The 16,994-nt window shown below is 41.4% G+C and overlaps 1 protein-coding gene across 10 annotated transcripts in view; it reads right to left on the bottom strand.

The window, feature by feature from the left end:
• The window catches only part of DCLK1 (doublecortin like kinase 1), a 321,237-nt gene that overhangs the window by 127,088 nt on the left and 177,155 nt on the right, over positions 1-16,994 (bottom strand). The gene's annotated exons all lie outside the window — the stretch shown is intronic.

The raw sequence follows: 16,994 nt of genomic DNA, 5'->3' as shown, positions 1-16,994 counted from the left end.
AGCAGGCTAATCCTCCACCTGGTGCCCACATCCCTGGCCTCTATCTGCTAGCTAGCATCACCACATACTCTCACTTACCATCAACAGTATCTCCACAAATTTTTACATATCTCCTGTTACATGTCATTTTAAAATACTTTTTATTTGTTTATTTGAAAGAGTTGCACAGAAAGAGAGAGATAGTCAGCTGCCATCTGCTGGTTTACTCCCCAGACAGCCACAACAGTCAGGGTTGGGCCAGGTTGAGGCCAAGAACCAGGAGTTTTGTCTGGGATTCCCACATATTTTAAGTACCCAAGTACTTAGGCCATCTTCTGCTGCTTTCTAAAGTCATTTTAGCAGATAGTTACATAGCAAGTGGGGCAGCCAGAATATGAAGTGACATGCATATGGGATGCCGGCATGGTACATATTGTCTTTATGCACAATGGCACTATGCTGACCCTGGGTAATTTTTTCCTTTGATGAGGACTATTAAGCCACAGGAAAAAAAATTACAGCCCCAAAAGGAAAACTTAACAAAATATGTTTTGTTATATATATGCATATATATAATAAATATAGATATAGATATAGATATAGATGTAGCAATATATGTATGTGAAATAATTTAATTAAAAGAGAATGAGTGGGCCCGGCGCAGTGGCGCAAGTGGTTAAGGTCCTCGCCTTGCACGCCCGGGATCCCATATGGGCACCGGTTCTATCCCGGCAGCCCCACTTCCCTTCCAGCTCCCTGCCTGTGGCCCGGGAAAGCAGTTGAGGACGGCCCAAGGCTTTGGGACCCTGCACCTGCGTGGAAGACCCGGAAGAGGCTCCTGGCTTCGGATCGGCATAGCATCGGCCATTGCGCTCACTTGGGGAGTGAATCATCGGATGGAAGATCTTCCTCTCTGTCTCTCTTCTCTGTATATCTGCCTTTCCAATAAAAAAAAAATAATAATAAAAAATAAATCTTTAAAAAAAAAAGAGAGAGTGAGTGAGAGAGGTGGGAAGAAAGAGGTCTTCCATCTGCTGGTTGATTCCTCAAATGAACATAACAGGCCTTATAACATAACAGGGCCAGGCAAAAGCCAGGAGACTGGCATGCCATTCAGGCCTTGCATGTGTATAGCAGGAACCCAGATACTGCCCCTATGGTGTTTAGCAGGAAGCTAGACTGGAAGCAGAGTAGCTGGGACAGGAACTGGTGTTCTGACAAGGCATGTTGGCATCTCAGCGATGGCTGAACCCACTATTCCACAATGCCCACTGGTATACATACATATATATATATATACATTCAGCAAACAGAGCAGATTATAAAATACACTTCAACTCCGTTTTACAGAACAGATTGCAAAATATATATTTTTTGTCCATATTATGATTAAATAGGGAAATGAAAAGTGAAAAATGAAATAGAGGAGATGTAAGTGGGAAGAGAAGGAATAATTAGGATGGTGGAGGCTGGCTGGTCAAGGGGGCGGAAAAGGACAAGAACAATGGAAGAGAGTGATGGGGCAGGGTAGGGGCTGATTGGCGTTAGAGGAGCTCCTCCTGGCTCTCTCTGTGCCATCCCTGACAGGCCTCCCTCTGATGCCGAGGGTTCAGTCTCCTCACCCCTCCATTGCCAACCAATTTCTTATCACCCTGAGATATGATCATCCCTGACTGTGCCCCTGTGGTGAGATGCTGGGGTCAGAGAGTAGAAAACAAGTAATGGGGTTCAGCGCTGTCCACGATGACTCCCACAGGAGGCTTGGGAACTGGGGAATGGTGTGATCTTAACCTTGCTGTATTACAAAGAAAAAAAATTTTTCCCCAGGAGAGCATTTTGGTGGAGAAGAGTGAGGAAGCTCACTATTCAGGGACAAAAGGGGTAAGAACTGAAGTAAGAGCTCAGACAGAAATCAAACGTGACAGATTCGTTTATGCTTTGTCTAATACTTTGAAGGATACTGTCTACCATTTTCCACTTCTATCAGTCAATAACGAAAATTTTTAATTTGCCTTATACCCAGGAAATATTGAGTAAATACCAGTTCAGTTGAGTTTGATTAATTTCCTGTTACGTTACCTTTGATTCCCATTTAATTCCTAAGGAAACAAAAGCTCAAAAAACTGAGAGGTTTATCCATGCTTAAAGGGCTACTATGTTTTTGAGCCATGAATGAAACCGCATGTCTCCCATTAAAAAATCCAAGACGTCATACATGGATCAGTTGCACAGCATATGTGCGTCCACTCTCCCTTTATCGCTGTAGACACTGCTCAATCATTTCCCACTAAACGCTTAGAGAAGGCATCCAAACCCTGCTGAAACCAGGACTCCAAAAAGCCACACAATCATCTTTTCTGAGTGCTGGCCATATTCCAGAAGGAAGGAGAAAATGGCAGAGATGCTGTGTTTGCAGAGCCACTCAGCAAGCTGCAAGAGTAGATCTGGGGAGAGGAGCTAAGGGCTATCGCTGAGAATGAATAACAACTTAAGCACCCTGTCCCCACCACCATCTCTCCCAATCACTCCGTTAGCTCCTTCATAGCTAGCACCTATCACAATTTCAAGCTATCCTGTGTACAGATTCTTTTCTTCACTAATAAACTGTAAAATTCTTGTGAGGGCATGAACTTGGTCTGTATTATTCACCTAAACAATAACATCCAGTACCTGGGGGTTGTTGAGGAGTTAGGAACCTCTTGCCTGGTCCCTGCCTCCTTTCCTAAACTTATAGGTACAGTGACCTCATGTTGTCTCTTGGTTACTTCAAGTCTCCATCAGTTGTACCATCCAACCTGGCTGGAATGGAAACAGTATCTGTGTTGTTTTAGGTAGAATTAACACCACCTTCAGCTCCAGAGGTGAGCCATAATTGGTCTAAGACAAACATGGTTTTGCTCTGGAGTAGAGACTGGCATTTAATATCATTGGATCTGGCCCAGTCAGACAGAAGCTCAGAATTTTGCTCAATGATTTATGAACAAGTGGCTCCCACAGAGCCCTGAGAGTTCACAGGAGTCAACTCAAACCCATGAGGTCAGAGTCTGTGAGGTCATGCCTATGCTGAGAACATGATAAAGTCAAGAGCCCTGTAGAGATATTAAACCATAACTCAGATCTCAAAATCCTCTGGCTGAGGTCCGCCTGAAGGCTGTCTCTGGAGGCTCTGGTGAAGTCAACGAACTCATTCTGCTGTTTTGAAGACTTTCAGAGCTGAGATTTCTTGATAGTTATCCCATCAGAACTTCCACTTTCCAATTATAAATCCCAGAAAAGTATCATTTAATTAATTGAATAAAGCATGAGCTAAGCGAAGTTTTTCTCTCCTAGGGAATATTTTAAAATAAAAATAGAAACAATCTGATCCTAATGTGTGTTTCACTGTTAGGATGTTTCTGAAACGGATACGATCAGTCTGGTCTTCTCCTTCTTCATTGTCAGCTTCTGGGACTATGGTACCCCGTTCCTGGTTACTGAATAGCCCATAGAGTGATCCAGAATTAGCACTGCAACCACACACCATCCAGCTACTTCCCTTGCCTTTCCTTGTCTTAATAGGTGGGATTTATACAGATAAAGCAAAAAGATGAGACTGGAATAAATTTAGAGAGTAGACTTTTTAAATTTTAGTTCACCATATGACTTTTTAATCACAGAACATAAAACTGCAGTAAAGTCATATGCTTTCTATTGACTGCATTAAAAAAAATAGGATGAGAGAATAATGCCCAGAATCAGAGGAGACAATCATCACCTCTGACTCGAGCCTTTGGAAAAGCATCACATGGTATTTGTGTGAGATTTTGAAGCATGTGAAAGTGTGAAAGGCAGAGACACAGGAAGGGTATAAACCTGGACTTAGGCCTGTGTGGCTGGGAGTGGCCCTGCTGGAGACTGGCACAGGGCTATGCTGGTGCGGGAAGTTACCCATGGAGTCTGGAACTGGTTTGAGAGCAATATCCTATAGGCTCTGGGTAAGCACAGAAGATTTCCTAGCAAGACAGTGGTGTAACCAAGATTGGGGCATGGAGAAGATAAATTTGGCCACAGCCTGAAGAGTGTTGAAGGGGAGAAGTCATGTGGCCTAGGCTAGCATGGGGAGATTACAACTACGGGGAGGAATGGGATAGCCTGAAGGGAGCTGCCATCCCATTCCTGTCGTTAGTCATTGTCACAGATTCCAGTTTCTGACATGGCTCCCTCTAGACTGCACTCAGGGCACAGGGGAGGTCCAGAGAAAACAGGCTCAGCTTGATAGAGCAGTCTTTTGTAAGTTAACCTAGGACCCTCACCACCAACATTAATGTCACCTCTGTGGGAAGACATTTTGCTTCCAAAAAGAACAGCAAAAACTTAAGAGCACTTTTATGTACAGGTAGCAGCTATCAGAATAAACAACTGCAGTTACTAATGGCATAATCCCTTATCCAAAATCCAAAGCACGTTGAGTGCCAACATGATGCCAGAAATAGAAAATTCCACAACCTGACCTCATATGACAAAATGACAGTTAACCACACACACACTGCATACACAACCTATAATTCCATTAAGCCTATGTTCAAAAAATACATATGAAACACAAGCGAATTTTGTGTTTTTACCTGGGACCAACCTCCAAGATGTTTCATTATGTATACTCCAAATATTCTATAATTAAATAATTTAAAATCTCAGATGCTTCTGATCCCATGCATTGCAGATAAAGGATATGCAACTTGTATTACTATATACATTTTCTTTAAAGTTTAAAGAAAACATTTCTAAGAACATTAACTTTTCTTCTCCATATTTTTGGACTGTTTTGAGATTTCAGTGTAGAAAAATTCATACCCTTAAACATGAGTTTTTGAGTTTAGGACCTTAAAATAGACCTGGGTTGATGTTGCCATACAACTGAAGAAGGAATAACAGTTAGGATAGTTGATCCTTTCTCATGATGATGTTTCAACTGACAAATTGTGGAAGGAAATAAAACATTTTATAAGAATTAACATTAAAATCTGAGATATTTTTTAATCAAACATAGGAATTAGAAAAGCAGTCTCAGCCAATATAATCTATCATGTCTCAACAGAAGATGAAAACTTTCTCACCATCCAGAGGCCAGCCACTTAGTCAAATCGTGTAGGAGAAAATGTTAGGGTAAGCACAAAGAAAAGGGACATGGATTATTCTAATTCTGAACTGGGTCAGACAATAGAAGCTCCTAACTTTCTCCTTTGTTGTCACGCTACCATCTGTAGTGGTGATCAGTGCCTATTGTTCTTTTCCTCCTTACAACTTTGTGCTGAGGTAAGATTCAAATGCATAGATGTTCTTCAACAGGAATCCATTATACTTTTTTTGCAATAAAAAATTATACTATTTCTATCAAGTAATAGGAGAAATAAAACATAAAAAAAAAAATCTGAGCCTGTAGCTCTAGGTTTCCCAGCAGCACTCTGAACAAATGTGTTCATTCTGTTTCCACTACCACACAACATGGGTTTTGTAGTGGCTATTTCAAGCTTCAGAGAAGCAAATGAGGCTGAGCGATGCATGACAGGGCTGCTGTAGTGTCCTGTGTCGGACCTGCAACAACTCTTGTTCCATGACTAGCCATGGGGAAGGGCATCCCGCCCACACATTCATGGATACAGTCATCCTACCCATCCCCACCTTCCCCAACAGGGGACATGTTCCACAGTCCCCAGTGGAAGCCTGAAAGCCAGATGGTGTCATACTCTATGAAACAGGGTGTCATGGGCTGCAGGACACAAAGGAGGGCATAATACAAAGAGTGTGACTAAGGGCAAAAGAAACCTTATTAATCCTAGATTGCAGCAAATGTGGTCCTTATTCATGGTTAATGAAATATTAGAACCTCTTAACACAATGCTTCTCCTCTTTCAGATGCCAGCCAAAAAAATATTTACTGCACTCTGCCACACAGAATGTGCTTTTACATTTCACTCATGTTAAAACCAAGTCATTGATTCTCCTTCAGCACGTTTCTCAGGCAACTGTACTGACATCTGAGACTTAGAAAACACGCCTTGCAACTGGTCCTACAGTTACATGGTTTGGCTATTTACTCCTGAGCCCCTTTCCCTAAGTCCTGATATGTTATGGACCATGCCCTCTAAATCATCACTTCCTCTTCTGAATTCCTTAGAAATTGAATCATTCCTCATTAGGAGGATGGCAGTTCCTGAGACAACTGTCTGCCACCCCTCATTCTATCAACAGAATAAATTTTCCCTTTCCTTTATCCTCAAACCTTATCTTTCTTATCCTGATACAGCACAGTTGACAAGAACTGGGCTTCCAGTAGCATTCTTTCCCATGGATACATAATTATGATAAAGTTGAACTTCTAAATTAGGCACAGTAAGAAATAAATAATAACTAATAAAATAGAACAATTATAAAACCATAATTAATCAAATTGCCAGGACCCAACACAATGGCAAAAATCATTACCCTGCACGTGCCAAGATCCCATATGGGCATCCATTTGTGTCCCAGCTACTCTACTTCCCTTCCAGCTCCCTGTTTATGGCCTGGGAAAGCAGTAGTGGATGGGCCAAGCCCTGGGACCCTGCACCTGTGTGGGAGACCCAGAAAATCTCTTGGATCGGCTTAGCTCTGGTCATTGTAACCATCTGGGGAATGAACCAGTGGATGGAAGATCTTTCTCTATCTCTCTTTTTCTCCTTCTCTCCATAACTTTGATCTGCCTTTTCAATAAGAAGAAACAGATCTTTTCTTAAAAAAATAAAATTGGCAGCATCACTACTCTTATGCTTTGGAGTCATTAATAAGCAAAATAAAAGTCATCTAAATACAAGCACTCTATCCTGACAGCTGCAGATCCAGTCAGTTTCTGAGGGACTAACAAGTGGGCAGCTCCTGCTATGTGGACATGCTGGGCTACGTGATGGTTCGTGTCCAGGCAGAACTTAATGGCACTTCATTAAGCTACTCAGAATGGTAAAGAATTTAAGAGTTATTCATTAACTGTTTCTGGAATTTTCTATATAATATTCTGGACACACTGATCATGGTATAGAAATCCAACTTGTGGATAAGCGGAAATTACTATATAAGGATATGTCAAAAGGTTTCCACAAAAATGGGATTAAAGATAGATTTATCTTGTTGGAAAAAAGTTGAAATCCAAACATTGTTTCCAGGAATATTCTGAAATCTTGTCATATTAGTGCTCCACTTTAAACACCTACAACTTTGTTTTCTCCCAAAAAAGAGTTACAAATGCATATTCTAGCATAAAATGGAAAACCTAGGATATGTGTGAGACACACATATGCACATACTTTCAAAGTGTGGGTGCTAGAGCCAGACAGAACTGTAAGGATTTCTGATCCCCTTTGTGACGTTAGGCTACTTGCTTAACCTCTCCAAGAGTTCTCATCCATGAAATGGGAGGATATTTAAACTCCTGGCATTTGGGGCAGGAATCCATGAGATTATATAATGTGGAATTACATAACCTGACCCAGCATACTGTAAACCTTCAATAAACCATGTCCATCAATTGTTACTGTATATTCGTTGTTACCTATTTTTTCACAATGAGCAAAGATGCCCAGGGCTTCAGAGGAAAGCATCTGAAGCAATTGCCAAAGTCAAGGGTGAGGAACCAGGAGAGATTGGACAGATTTTGAGAGCAAGGGGTAATGCTATAAATTACCCCAGACTTCATTACTCCTGCAAAGAAAACAAGTGCTCCACTGGGCATAAGAGGCTGCCCTTCTCACAGGAAACAAGCTCTCTTCTCTGTCTCCACTGTGAGTTGCTTCTGGCAGCCAGCACCATCCTCCTCTGCTCTCCCCACTGCCTCACCCCACCTGCTGTTTTGCTCTGTGTCTCCTCCTGTGCTATTTCCTTACTTACTTATGATGGAACAACAGAGCTGCAAACCCAAGTACACACCCTCCAGCTCCTCTGAGTTATATTTGCCATGAAGTCAAACAAGATAGGCTTCCTGCGAGTCCCTTAACAGGCTACCTGCGAGTTGCCTACTTTCAGAGAAAAATTACATGTGATTGAAACCAGCAATGATAAACTGAAGTGGACTAGTAGTCCCCATCATGATAAAATAGAACTCTGACGACTCTGAGAAGGCACAGTGACATCTTTCAAAATCATCCTGTGTGATCTGACTCTTTACAAAATGTGAACGAAGGTGCCTTGAAGAAAAGAACTTTGATAGAACACAGATAATATTCAGCCCAAGTACAGGCAAACTTTCCTTGGGTCTGAGACTACTTAAAAGGAACTATCCATTCTGTGCCTAACAGAGATGAGAGAACAGCCGTAAGATAATTTCAATATCTCTTTTATATTTTTCTTTTTCTTTCCATGCTGGAAATAGGAATGGTTGATATAACCATGGTAGTTCTTTAAAAAGAGAGAATTTGGGGTGAATATTTTGCTTAATGGCTAAGGCACCAGTTAAGATGCCTACATCTCCTGTGGGAGGACCTGGGTTCCATGCCTGGTCCCAGCACCTGATTCTACTTTTCCGTCAGTGAAGACCCTGGAAGGCAGTCACTGGTGGCTCCAGAGAGAAGGTCTCAGACTTCAGTGTGTGAGACTTGGATTGAATTATAGCTGGATGTTGCAGATAAGGAGATAGCCAGGGATCAGAGAAAGAGCCAGAAGAAATATTACCATCACCACATCCTCCCGTGCAGGGTTGCTACTAGATCTGTTCTGGGGCTGTTCAAATCAGTACTACAGCAAAGCCATAGCCCAGGACTGATGCTGGCTGAAAATATCCAACACGGCTATGGATTGCATCCTGTAATCGCTGATGTTGCTGCTCCCATCATGTAACTAACATCATGACACCTCTGAGATGTCTTGAAAAACTAGAAATACATCAGTCACTAAGCTCCTGCAAATCCCCACCCTTTTCTGGAAAATGCCACACAAAGCACTACCTCTTTGCTCTAAATCACATAAATCACATAACAGGATCACAGCTCGCTCTAGAGTACATCTACACTCCCTCTTCTTTCATTTTCACGCTGCTGGTAAATCTTACCCCTCTGTTACCCCGCATTTATGTCTTCTCTAAATCTTTCCAAATCTGAGACACTCAGCCTTGACCCTCCAGCACCAGATGCTACAGACATCAAGGGGAGTGAACTATCAGACGGGAGCTCTCTTTATCTGTTCCTTCCTCTCAAATAAACAAAAACTGGAAAAACAAAACCGAAAACACAGTTTATTAAACCCCCTTGTGTATTTTCAACTAGAGCTACTAATGGGATATGCACCTGAACAGTTTCTTATACCTGAGGTTAACCAGGCAGGTTTAGGACCAAAGAGGTTAATTAGCTCAAAGAGTTAAAACTCATCCCTTTAACTTCCAAAGGGATCCCTGAAATGCCAGGTTAAAACAGTGGCCAGCCCTAGCAGCAGGGAAATGTGCTAATCAATGGCTCACATCAGGTTTCTGGCAATGAGGCTGTGTCTCTGCCGGCCCTGCCTTCACAGGCACTACCTTCAAAGGGCATTTTACCCACCACACCTTCCATGTGAGCAAATAAGACTGTCACATTCACCTCCAGGACACTTGTAAGAATTCAGTGAAACACATTTAATTCCAGGGTATGGGGGTGCTGCCTACCCCTTCCATCCTGAACTGGAAGCATCCTCATGGTCCTTTGCCTGGCACTGCACATGCAAGAGCTCTCAGAAAATTCCTGGTGACTTGGAAATTTTGAAGATGTCCTGCAAGTCCCAGCATCCTATGTTGTGTGATGCAAAGCTGTTCTTTATGTGGCCTTGTTTTATGTCTGCCCAAAGTGCCTTGGTCTAGACAGTTGCAACCAAAAATACAGTCCAAGTTGATCACCTTCCACCCCTAAACATTACTAAATCAAGGTCTTATGACACTGGATCATACACTTGAAAAGAGGATATGGGGAGAAAACAGGCTATTCTTCCACCACTAGTCATATAAAGTGGCTTTTCTTTTCCCCTTCGCATACAGCCTCAAATTATTTCCTCCTAGCATCATATCTTAATGAATGCTTTCCTGAAACTGTCCAACCATCAGTTTTCTAACACTAATTCTTCATCTCTTGGAAATTCTACCATGCCTTTGTTTGATAAAGGATTTTAAAATACCTTCTCTTTCTGTCTTCCCAAAGAAAGTATTTTTAATGGAGATACACAGAAAAAAAAAAGTATGTGCATACTCCCTTGCCTATTACATGTTAATTTGTTCAACAAACCTTATCTTAAAATTCTAGCTTCTCAGATTTTTCATAATGTTGGCTTCTCAGATTCTCTACAATGTTAAGTAGAAACAGTGTAAAAATAAATTCCTGCTATATGCTGTTGTTAAGGGGTTTTACCTAGCACTAACTGTGATACTGGGTTGTTGGAATTTCAGAAGTGTTATAGAAAAGTTAGTACTTATGCCTCTAAAGAACAGAAGTTACAGAAAGCACAATGTAGAAAAAAATGTTGGTTAGAATTTAGCTTCAACTTTTTATGGCACTAATCATGGAAAATAAAGAAATTTTCTTAAAAAATTTTATTTTTATTGGAAAGGCAGATTTACAGAGAGAAGGATAGAAGAAAAAGATCTTCCATCTGCTGGTTTACTCCCCAAGTGACAGCAATGGCCAGAGCTGAGCCTGTCAGCCAGGAGCCAGAAGCTTCTTCCACATGGGTACAGGATCCCAAAGTTTTGGACCATCTACCTTTGCTTTCCCAGGCCACAAGCACGGAGCTGGATGGGAAGCAGGGTCGCCAGAATTAGATCCGGTGCTCATATGGGATCCCAGTGCATTCAAGGCAAGGATTTAGCTACTGAGCCATAGCACTGAGTCCTGAAGTTTTCTTAAATTCTAGAGAGAGAATCGTCCCCAAATACCAGCAATAGCTAGGGCTGGGCCAGAACAAAGCAGAACGTTAGGAGCAAGAAATTCAGTGGTCTTCCATGTTAAGTGGCAGTGAGCCAATTACTTGAGTCATAACTGCTGCATTAGCAGGAAGCTAGAGACAGGTGCTGGAGGAAGAAGGCCCTGGAGTCAAGCCCAGGCACATTTTAATGTTTTATGTCAGTTTCCCAACCAGCATCCTAACTGCTAGGTCAAACACTGGCCCTATCGACCAAATTATTTTCATTATAATGTAGTAATATCAGAGTAGAAAAACAGCAAGATTTTTTAGAAAATAGATATACAAGAATAAATATTCAAAAATTCATCAAATTAAAAATTGAGTGAAGATCCTTCACATGCATGGTTGTCAAATATATTATTGCACTAAAAACATGCTTATATTTTAATTCTATTTTCCATGAATGTTTAAAACCCCTTCACATTAGCAAAATTATTGTTACAAAATAGAAATGAAGCATTTCTGAGGCTACCACATGCTGGGTTGATTGTGAGCCATATTACCAAAAAAACAACAGTGTTTTTTTGTTTGTTTCTTAAGGCAAGGATCATAGCTTTATTCATTATTATATCTTCATCATCTAGCTTCATGTCTGGCAAACAGGCAAAGCTCATAATCTAATCAGAAGTAAACAGGAAGGCAATTACTTGAAAGATATTAAAAAAAAAGAAAACTGAAGAGAACTGAAGATTTTAGAAATCATTTTATGAGGCATTATATAAGAAAGAAAGGAAACATTTATTGTCACATTATGGTTCAGAATCTTTACTAAATTTCCCCCAAATCTCCCATGAGAAAGTGAAATACCATTCAGTGAGTTAGAAAACACGAGCATAAATTAAGCTTAAGTATAATGCTATCATATTAAGCATCTAGAACAATTAATTTTTAAAATCTCAGAACATATCACTATTTTGCAAATTGGGAAAATGGAAATAGGTGTTTTCAAAGTCACAGAAATTCAATAGCTCAAGACCAACAGAAAGAATCCTGCTGAGAGAATAACTGGCATAAAAGTACTTCAAAAGTACTTCACCCCTTTGTGGAGGGGTGAGCAATTGCCTCAGTTAACATACTAGTTACAAAGCCCACACCCACGTCAGAGGGACTGGGTGTAATTCCTGGCTACAGCTCCTGACTGCAGCTTCCTGTCACTGCAGTTCCTGGGAGGCAATGGTGATGGTTCAAATAACTGGGCTCCTTCCATGTTAGGAGGAGACCTGGAGCGAGTTCCTTGTCCCTGAATTTGACCTGGCCCAGTCCAGACATTGGGGGCACCTGGGGACTAAACCAGCAGACACGCACTCTGGCACACACGCTCTCTCACTCCATCACTCTTGCTTTTTCTCTCATTCTTTCTCTGCCTACCTGTCTATTTCTCACCCACCAAAAAAATCTGTAGAAAAATGAAATTAAAATGTAACTTTATTTTGATGTCTCCTTTCCTAGTTTTTGAAATCTGTGTATAGCATTTTTTTCATAATAAACATTTTCTATGAAATTCTGAGGTCTAATATGCATGGATTTCAAAAAATTATTTGTATCAAAATAAAATTACCTTTTAAGGTAATATTCCATGAACTTTTTGTACTATCCTCACATACTAAGTGCTGAAACATGATGGAGTTTCTTTAAACCATGTGGCATCCTTAATTTTGTCAGCTACAAAGGCAGCACATCCCTAAACTATGTTCCCCACATCTCTGACTTGTGGGATAACCCATTCTAACCTAAATTCTGAAAGTGTTATATATATATGTGTGTGTGTTGGGTTGGTGTTTTGCTGCAGTGAGCTAAATCATCATATGCAATGCCAACATCGTATATTCCCTATCACATGTATGTCACATAATATCACACTCACATTTGTGATAGGGAATATCTACCACTTCCTACCTTTAAAAATGACCATGGCATTGTGATGGAGTTCAGGACAGGTTGCCCCCTAGGTTTAACATTTCTTCACATCTTTTTTTTTTTCCTTTCTTACAAAGACTCTCACTTCATGTGAAAGTTTTGTCAAGTCAAAGTGTTGTTTTTCTCTTGTTAATCTTTTTTTCACAGGCCTTAGCCATGAACCTTGGATAGGTGAAGACAAGATATTTTCCTTTCCATTTGATAGCTCATAAATAAAATAACTACATAGGATTGAGACACCGTCTCCAGAGGTTTAATAATTTGCATATATGTTTGAAAGATAGAATCATCCGTGTGCTGTACATATCTCAAACACCTGCAGCAGCCAGGGCTGGGTCAGGCCAAAGCCAGGAGTTGGGAACTCCATCCAGGCCTCTCACAAGGAACAGAGTGTGCATTCACAGGAAGCAGAATTGGAAGCAGATGCCAAACACGAAACCAGGCACTCCTCTATAGGCTATTGGCACCCCGAGTGGCAGTTCAGCCCACGAGTCAAACACCTGTACTGGAAGTGGGGTGTTGCTGGCTTTCATTGTTATTTGAGGGGCCCTCACTCAGCATTTCTTTTGGTCAGTGTTGTTTCTCATGTTATCAGAGAGGTCTGTGACACACTCAGCCCTCCTCTGCACAGAGAAAACTCCGCCCAAACTGAAAAGATGGAGGACAAAACTGAAAAGAAGAGGAAAAGCAAGAGAAAGCAAGACGGCTGGGTGAGGACCTCACATTTTTCTCATCTTGCTTTAAATTAAAGTAAAACGAACAAACAATATGTATCATGAGAGCTGATGACCTGGAGGCTTACTGCATTGGAATGATCCCCGCTACGCTCACACGTTTCAAGTACCACAGGAACGTGGTGTTTCTCAAGTCTTCAGTTCTCCTGTGACTACATTAAGCAGAGTACAGCACAGCACTTGCTGTGGCGAGCTGCCAGCTGGGAGACATTCTCCATCGGCTGGAGGTACACAAGTGGTCTGACTCTCATCTTGGAGTGTAGAGAAACTTGCAGAGGGCAAGGTGGCCATGGTCAGGGCACAGAGCCTGTCTGTTCACAGCCTTTAGAGCAGACAGAAGAGAAAACAGAGGTCAAGCCCAATCCTACCATGAATGTGTTATTCTTTCCTCCAACAGGATGGCACACTCTCAAGTGACAGGCAGAAAAATGAATCCTTTCTATGTATATTCATATATAACATTCAAACACAACTTTTATTTTTCTTTATATAACACACTAAATTTTAAAAATATGAATTAAATGCATTCTTCCATCAAAACCAAGACACAATGTGTTCTGTACATTGCATCAAAATTAGTAACAAGAATATATGGTTGTTAAAATTAGTAACAAGAATATATGGCTCTTAACTGTGGTTGAAACCATCAATACTCAAGATTTTTAAATTATTACTATTTCAAAGACAGAAAAACAGAAAAAAAAATGTTCTTATCTACTGGTTTACGTCCCAAATGCTTACCATAGCCATGACTGGGCTGGGGCCAAAGTTGAGAACTGAAAATTCAACCCATGTCTGTCATGCAAGTGGCAGGAACTAAATTACTTGAACCCTAACTGCTGCTTTCTAGGGTATAAATTATTGGAAAGTTAGGGCCAGGAGCTTGAGTCTGGACTTGGACCCAGATACTCAGATATAAGGATGTGCCTTTACTCTAGACCAAATGACACCTGCCCCAAGACAGAAATTTTTTGCTACATTAAACAGCTAAAACAAAACAAACAAACAAACAAAATACAGAGTCAGAAACAAGATCTGATTTTCAGTCACTTCTCTATTCTGTATTTGAGGCAATCAACAAACACCTATTAATCAGCTATACACTCAGGTTTGGGCTTGGTGCTGAGCAAGGGTTGTTGGGGAAAAGGAGTCTTTTCTCCAAAGAGTTCATGGAAGATGGCAGAGGATATGCAGTAGACGCCTGAGACAAGCTACTGCCATCCAAAGAAGTCTTCATCAGTGGCCAACTATGACCAAGCCTATACCTGTTATTTACTTTTCAAAATGTGATTCATTTTTCTAGTCACTTTTCCTTAATGATCTTAAAAAAAAACAGATGTGAAGATGAGGCATGATTCAGCTGAAATCATAATTAAACAAACAGAAACAACCCTGTTTCTCGGTTTGGACAGGTCTTATCATGATCAATGTGTTTAGCTGGGTAGAAATTACCTTTGTAATAGGGAGCATTCTGAGTGATAAGAACTATAGAACGACTTCAAGAAGTTCATGGAATAAAGGAATTAAGAGTAAGTTTATTTTAGTGAAAATTTTAAAATGCATATATCAGTTTTACATACTATACATTTTCATTATTTTCAGATTCCTCATATTACTTTATTCATTTTTTAAACCTCTAACTCAACATATCTTAGCTTAAATATCAGTTTGATACCATTTTTCCAAGCTCCCAGAGTGGTAACTTCATCCCTTCTCTGTCACCTGAATTTTCCTCTGCCTCACTCTTCCCTTGTCACAGTCCCCAGTCTCATCAATGCATATTCCCAAACCTTTTAGATTCTCCTTCCACTCTGAGTTACTGCAGGAACCAATTTTGTGATTATCATGCATCTCTTTATTCAGTCCACGAGCAATTACTGAGTACCTTTTCTGACTAGGCACTGTGCTGGGTGCGGCTCCGTATTACATAAAACAGACAGGGGTGCTGCTTTGTGGACCTAAGGTCCAACTGAGACAGAAACATTAAGTGCGGGTAATTAAAGAAAAAGAACAGTGTGTGTTATGATAGAGAAAAAGTACAAGGAGCTATGCTTGCATGGACGATATGTTGTGAAACTAATGCCTGGGTGTTGAAAACGCTTCTCAAAGGAAGCACAATTTAAGCTGGGACCTGGGGGAGGAGGATGTGCTAACCAGGCCATTGAGGCAGGACAAGATGAGTCAGCAGGGATATGAATGTAGGCGTGGTGTGCTATTGGGGGGGATGTGGGATGAGGGTTGAGGGATTTCAGGACAAGAGAACACATGATTGGGTTCCAGGCGTTTGGGGAACTGAAGGAATTCAGAATGGCTACAATGGAAGGAGGGGGAGAATAAGCAGCAGGAGGGGGCAGACTCTGGGACCCATCCTGGGAACAGTAGGAAGCAGGGTAGACATATGTCTATGAACATTTCACACAGGTCTCTGCAAGCAGAAAATGGCTTGGAAGGACTCAGGGCAGGGCAACCAGTTAGGTGGCTGATGAAACAGCCATCGTGGGGATGCTGGTGACCTGCTTTGGGTTGTTGGCAGTGGAGACAGGGGACAGGGGAATGAGTTATGGTCATTTACTGAGGGGTGTGGGGGGAGGTAAAGGAGAGGGATTGAGGGCTGCCTGGCAGTGTGTTTGCCTCGGGTCTTGTTAGGTCCTGCAGCCTATTGTGACAGAGTTACATGGGAGAAGCAAGTGGGAGGAAGATACACTCAGCTGTGTGTGTGTGTGTGTGTGTGTGTGTGTGTAGGAAAGGCCCCCGGAAACAGGTGTCCTTTGAACTATCTCCTCCACCCCAGATGTTGTCACACACAGACTGCAGATTAGTGGCCCTTAACTCCGGCTTAGGAAACTCAATGAACCAAGACATGTCAAACTGAAATCATCCTTCTGGCTCTCTGTATCTCAACCATGTCTCTCTCAGCTGCCTACATTGTAGAGGTCATTATCCTCTACAATCCCTTCTTGTCTTCCTTAACTTTGCTCAGATTCTGTTCAATGCCTGTTTCAAGCCTATTTTCTTTAGGGTCCTTTACCACTTCTACCAGCCTGTTGACTCTGAACATTTGTTCCTGCCATTCATTTTGCAACTTCCAGTTATTGTTTGGAGTTAGCAATCGTGGGTCATATCCACCCACATGAGAAACCTGGATTGAATTTTCACCTCCTGGCTTCGGACTGACCTAGCCTTGGCCATTGCATGCATTTGGATAATGAACTAGCAAATGGGAGCTTGCTAAGAATTTCTGGAATTTTAGTGCTAGAAGCAAATGGTGTTGGAAGGGCAATGACATTTGCAGCATTAATCCAGGTCAAGAATTATGCCAAATGCCAGGCTTTGTTATCTTTTTGTATCCTCCTGACAACCTAGGCTCTTAAGTGTACCATTCCCCAGAGCCATAGAGAAAAAAAGAGGTCTACTTGGTGCTGAAACACAGATCCC

This window comes from Ochotona curzoniae, unplaced genomic scaffold, assembly GCF_017591425.1.
Source record: "Ochotona curzoniae isolate NIBS_2020 unplaced genomic scaffold, NIBS_Ocur_1.0 contig_64, whole genome shotgun sequence".
Classification (NCBI taxonomy): domain Eukaryota; kingdom Metazoa; phylum Chordata; class Mammalia; order Lagomorpha; family Ochotonidae; genus Ochotona; species Ochotona curzoniae.
The sequence above is the reverse complement of the archived record's forward strand: the minus strand, read 5'-3'. Positions and strand labels throughout refer to the sequence as shown.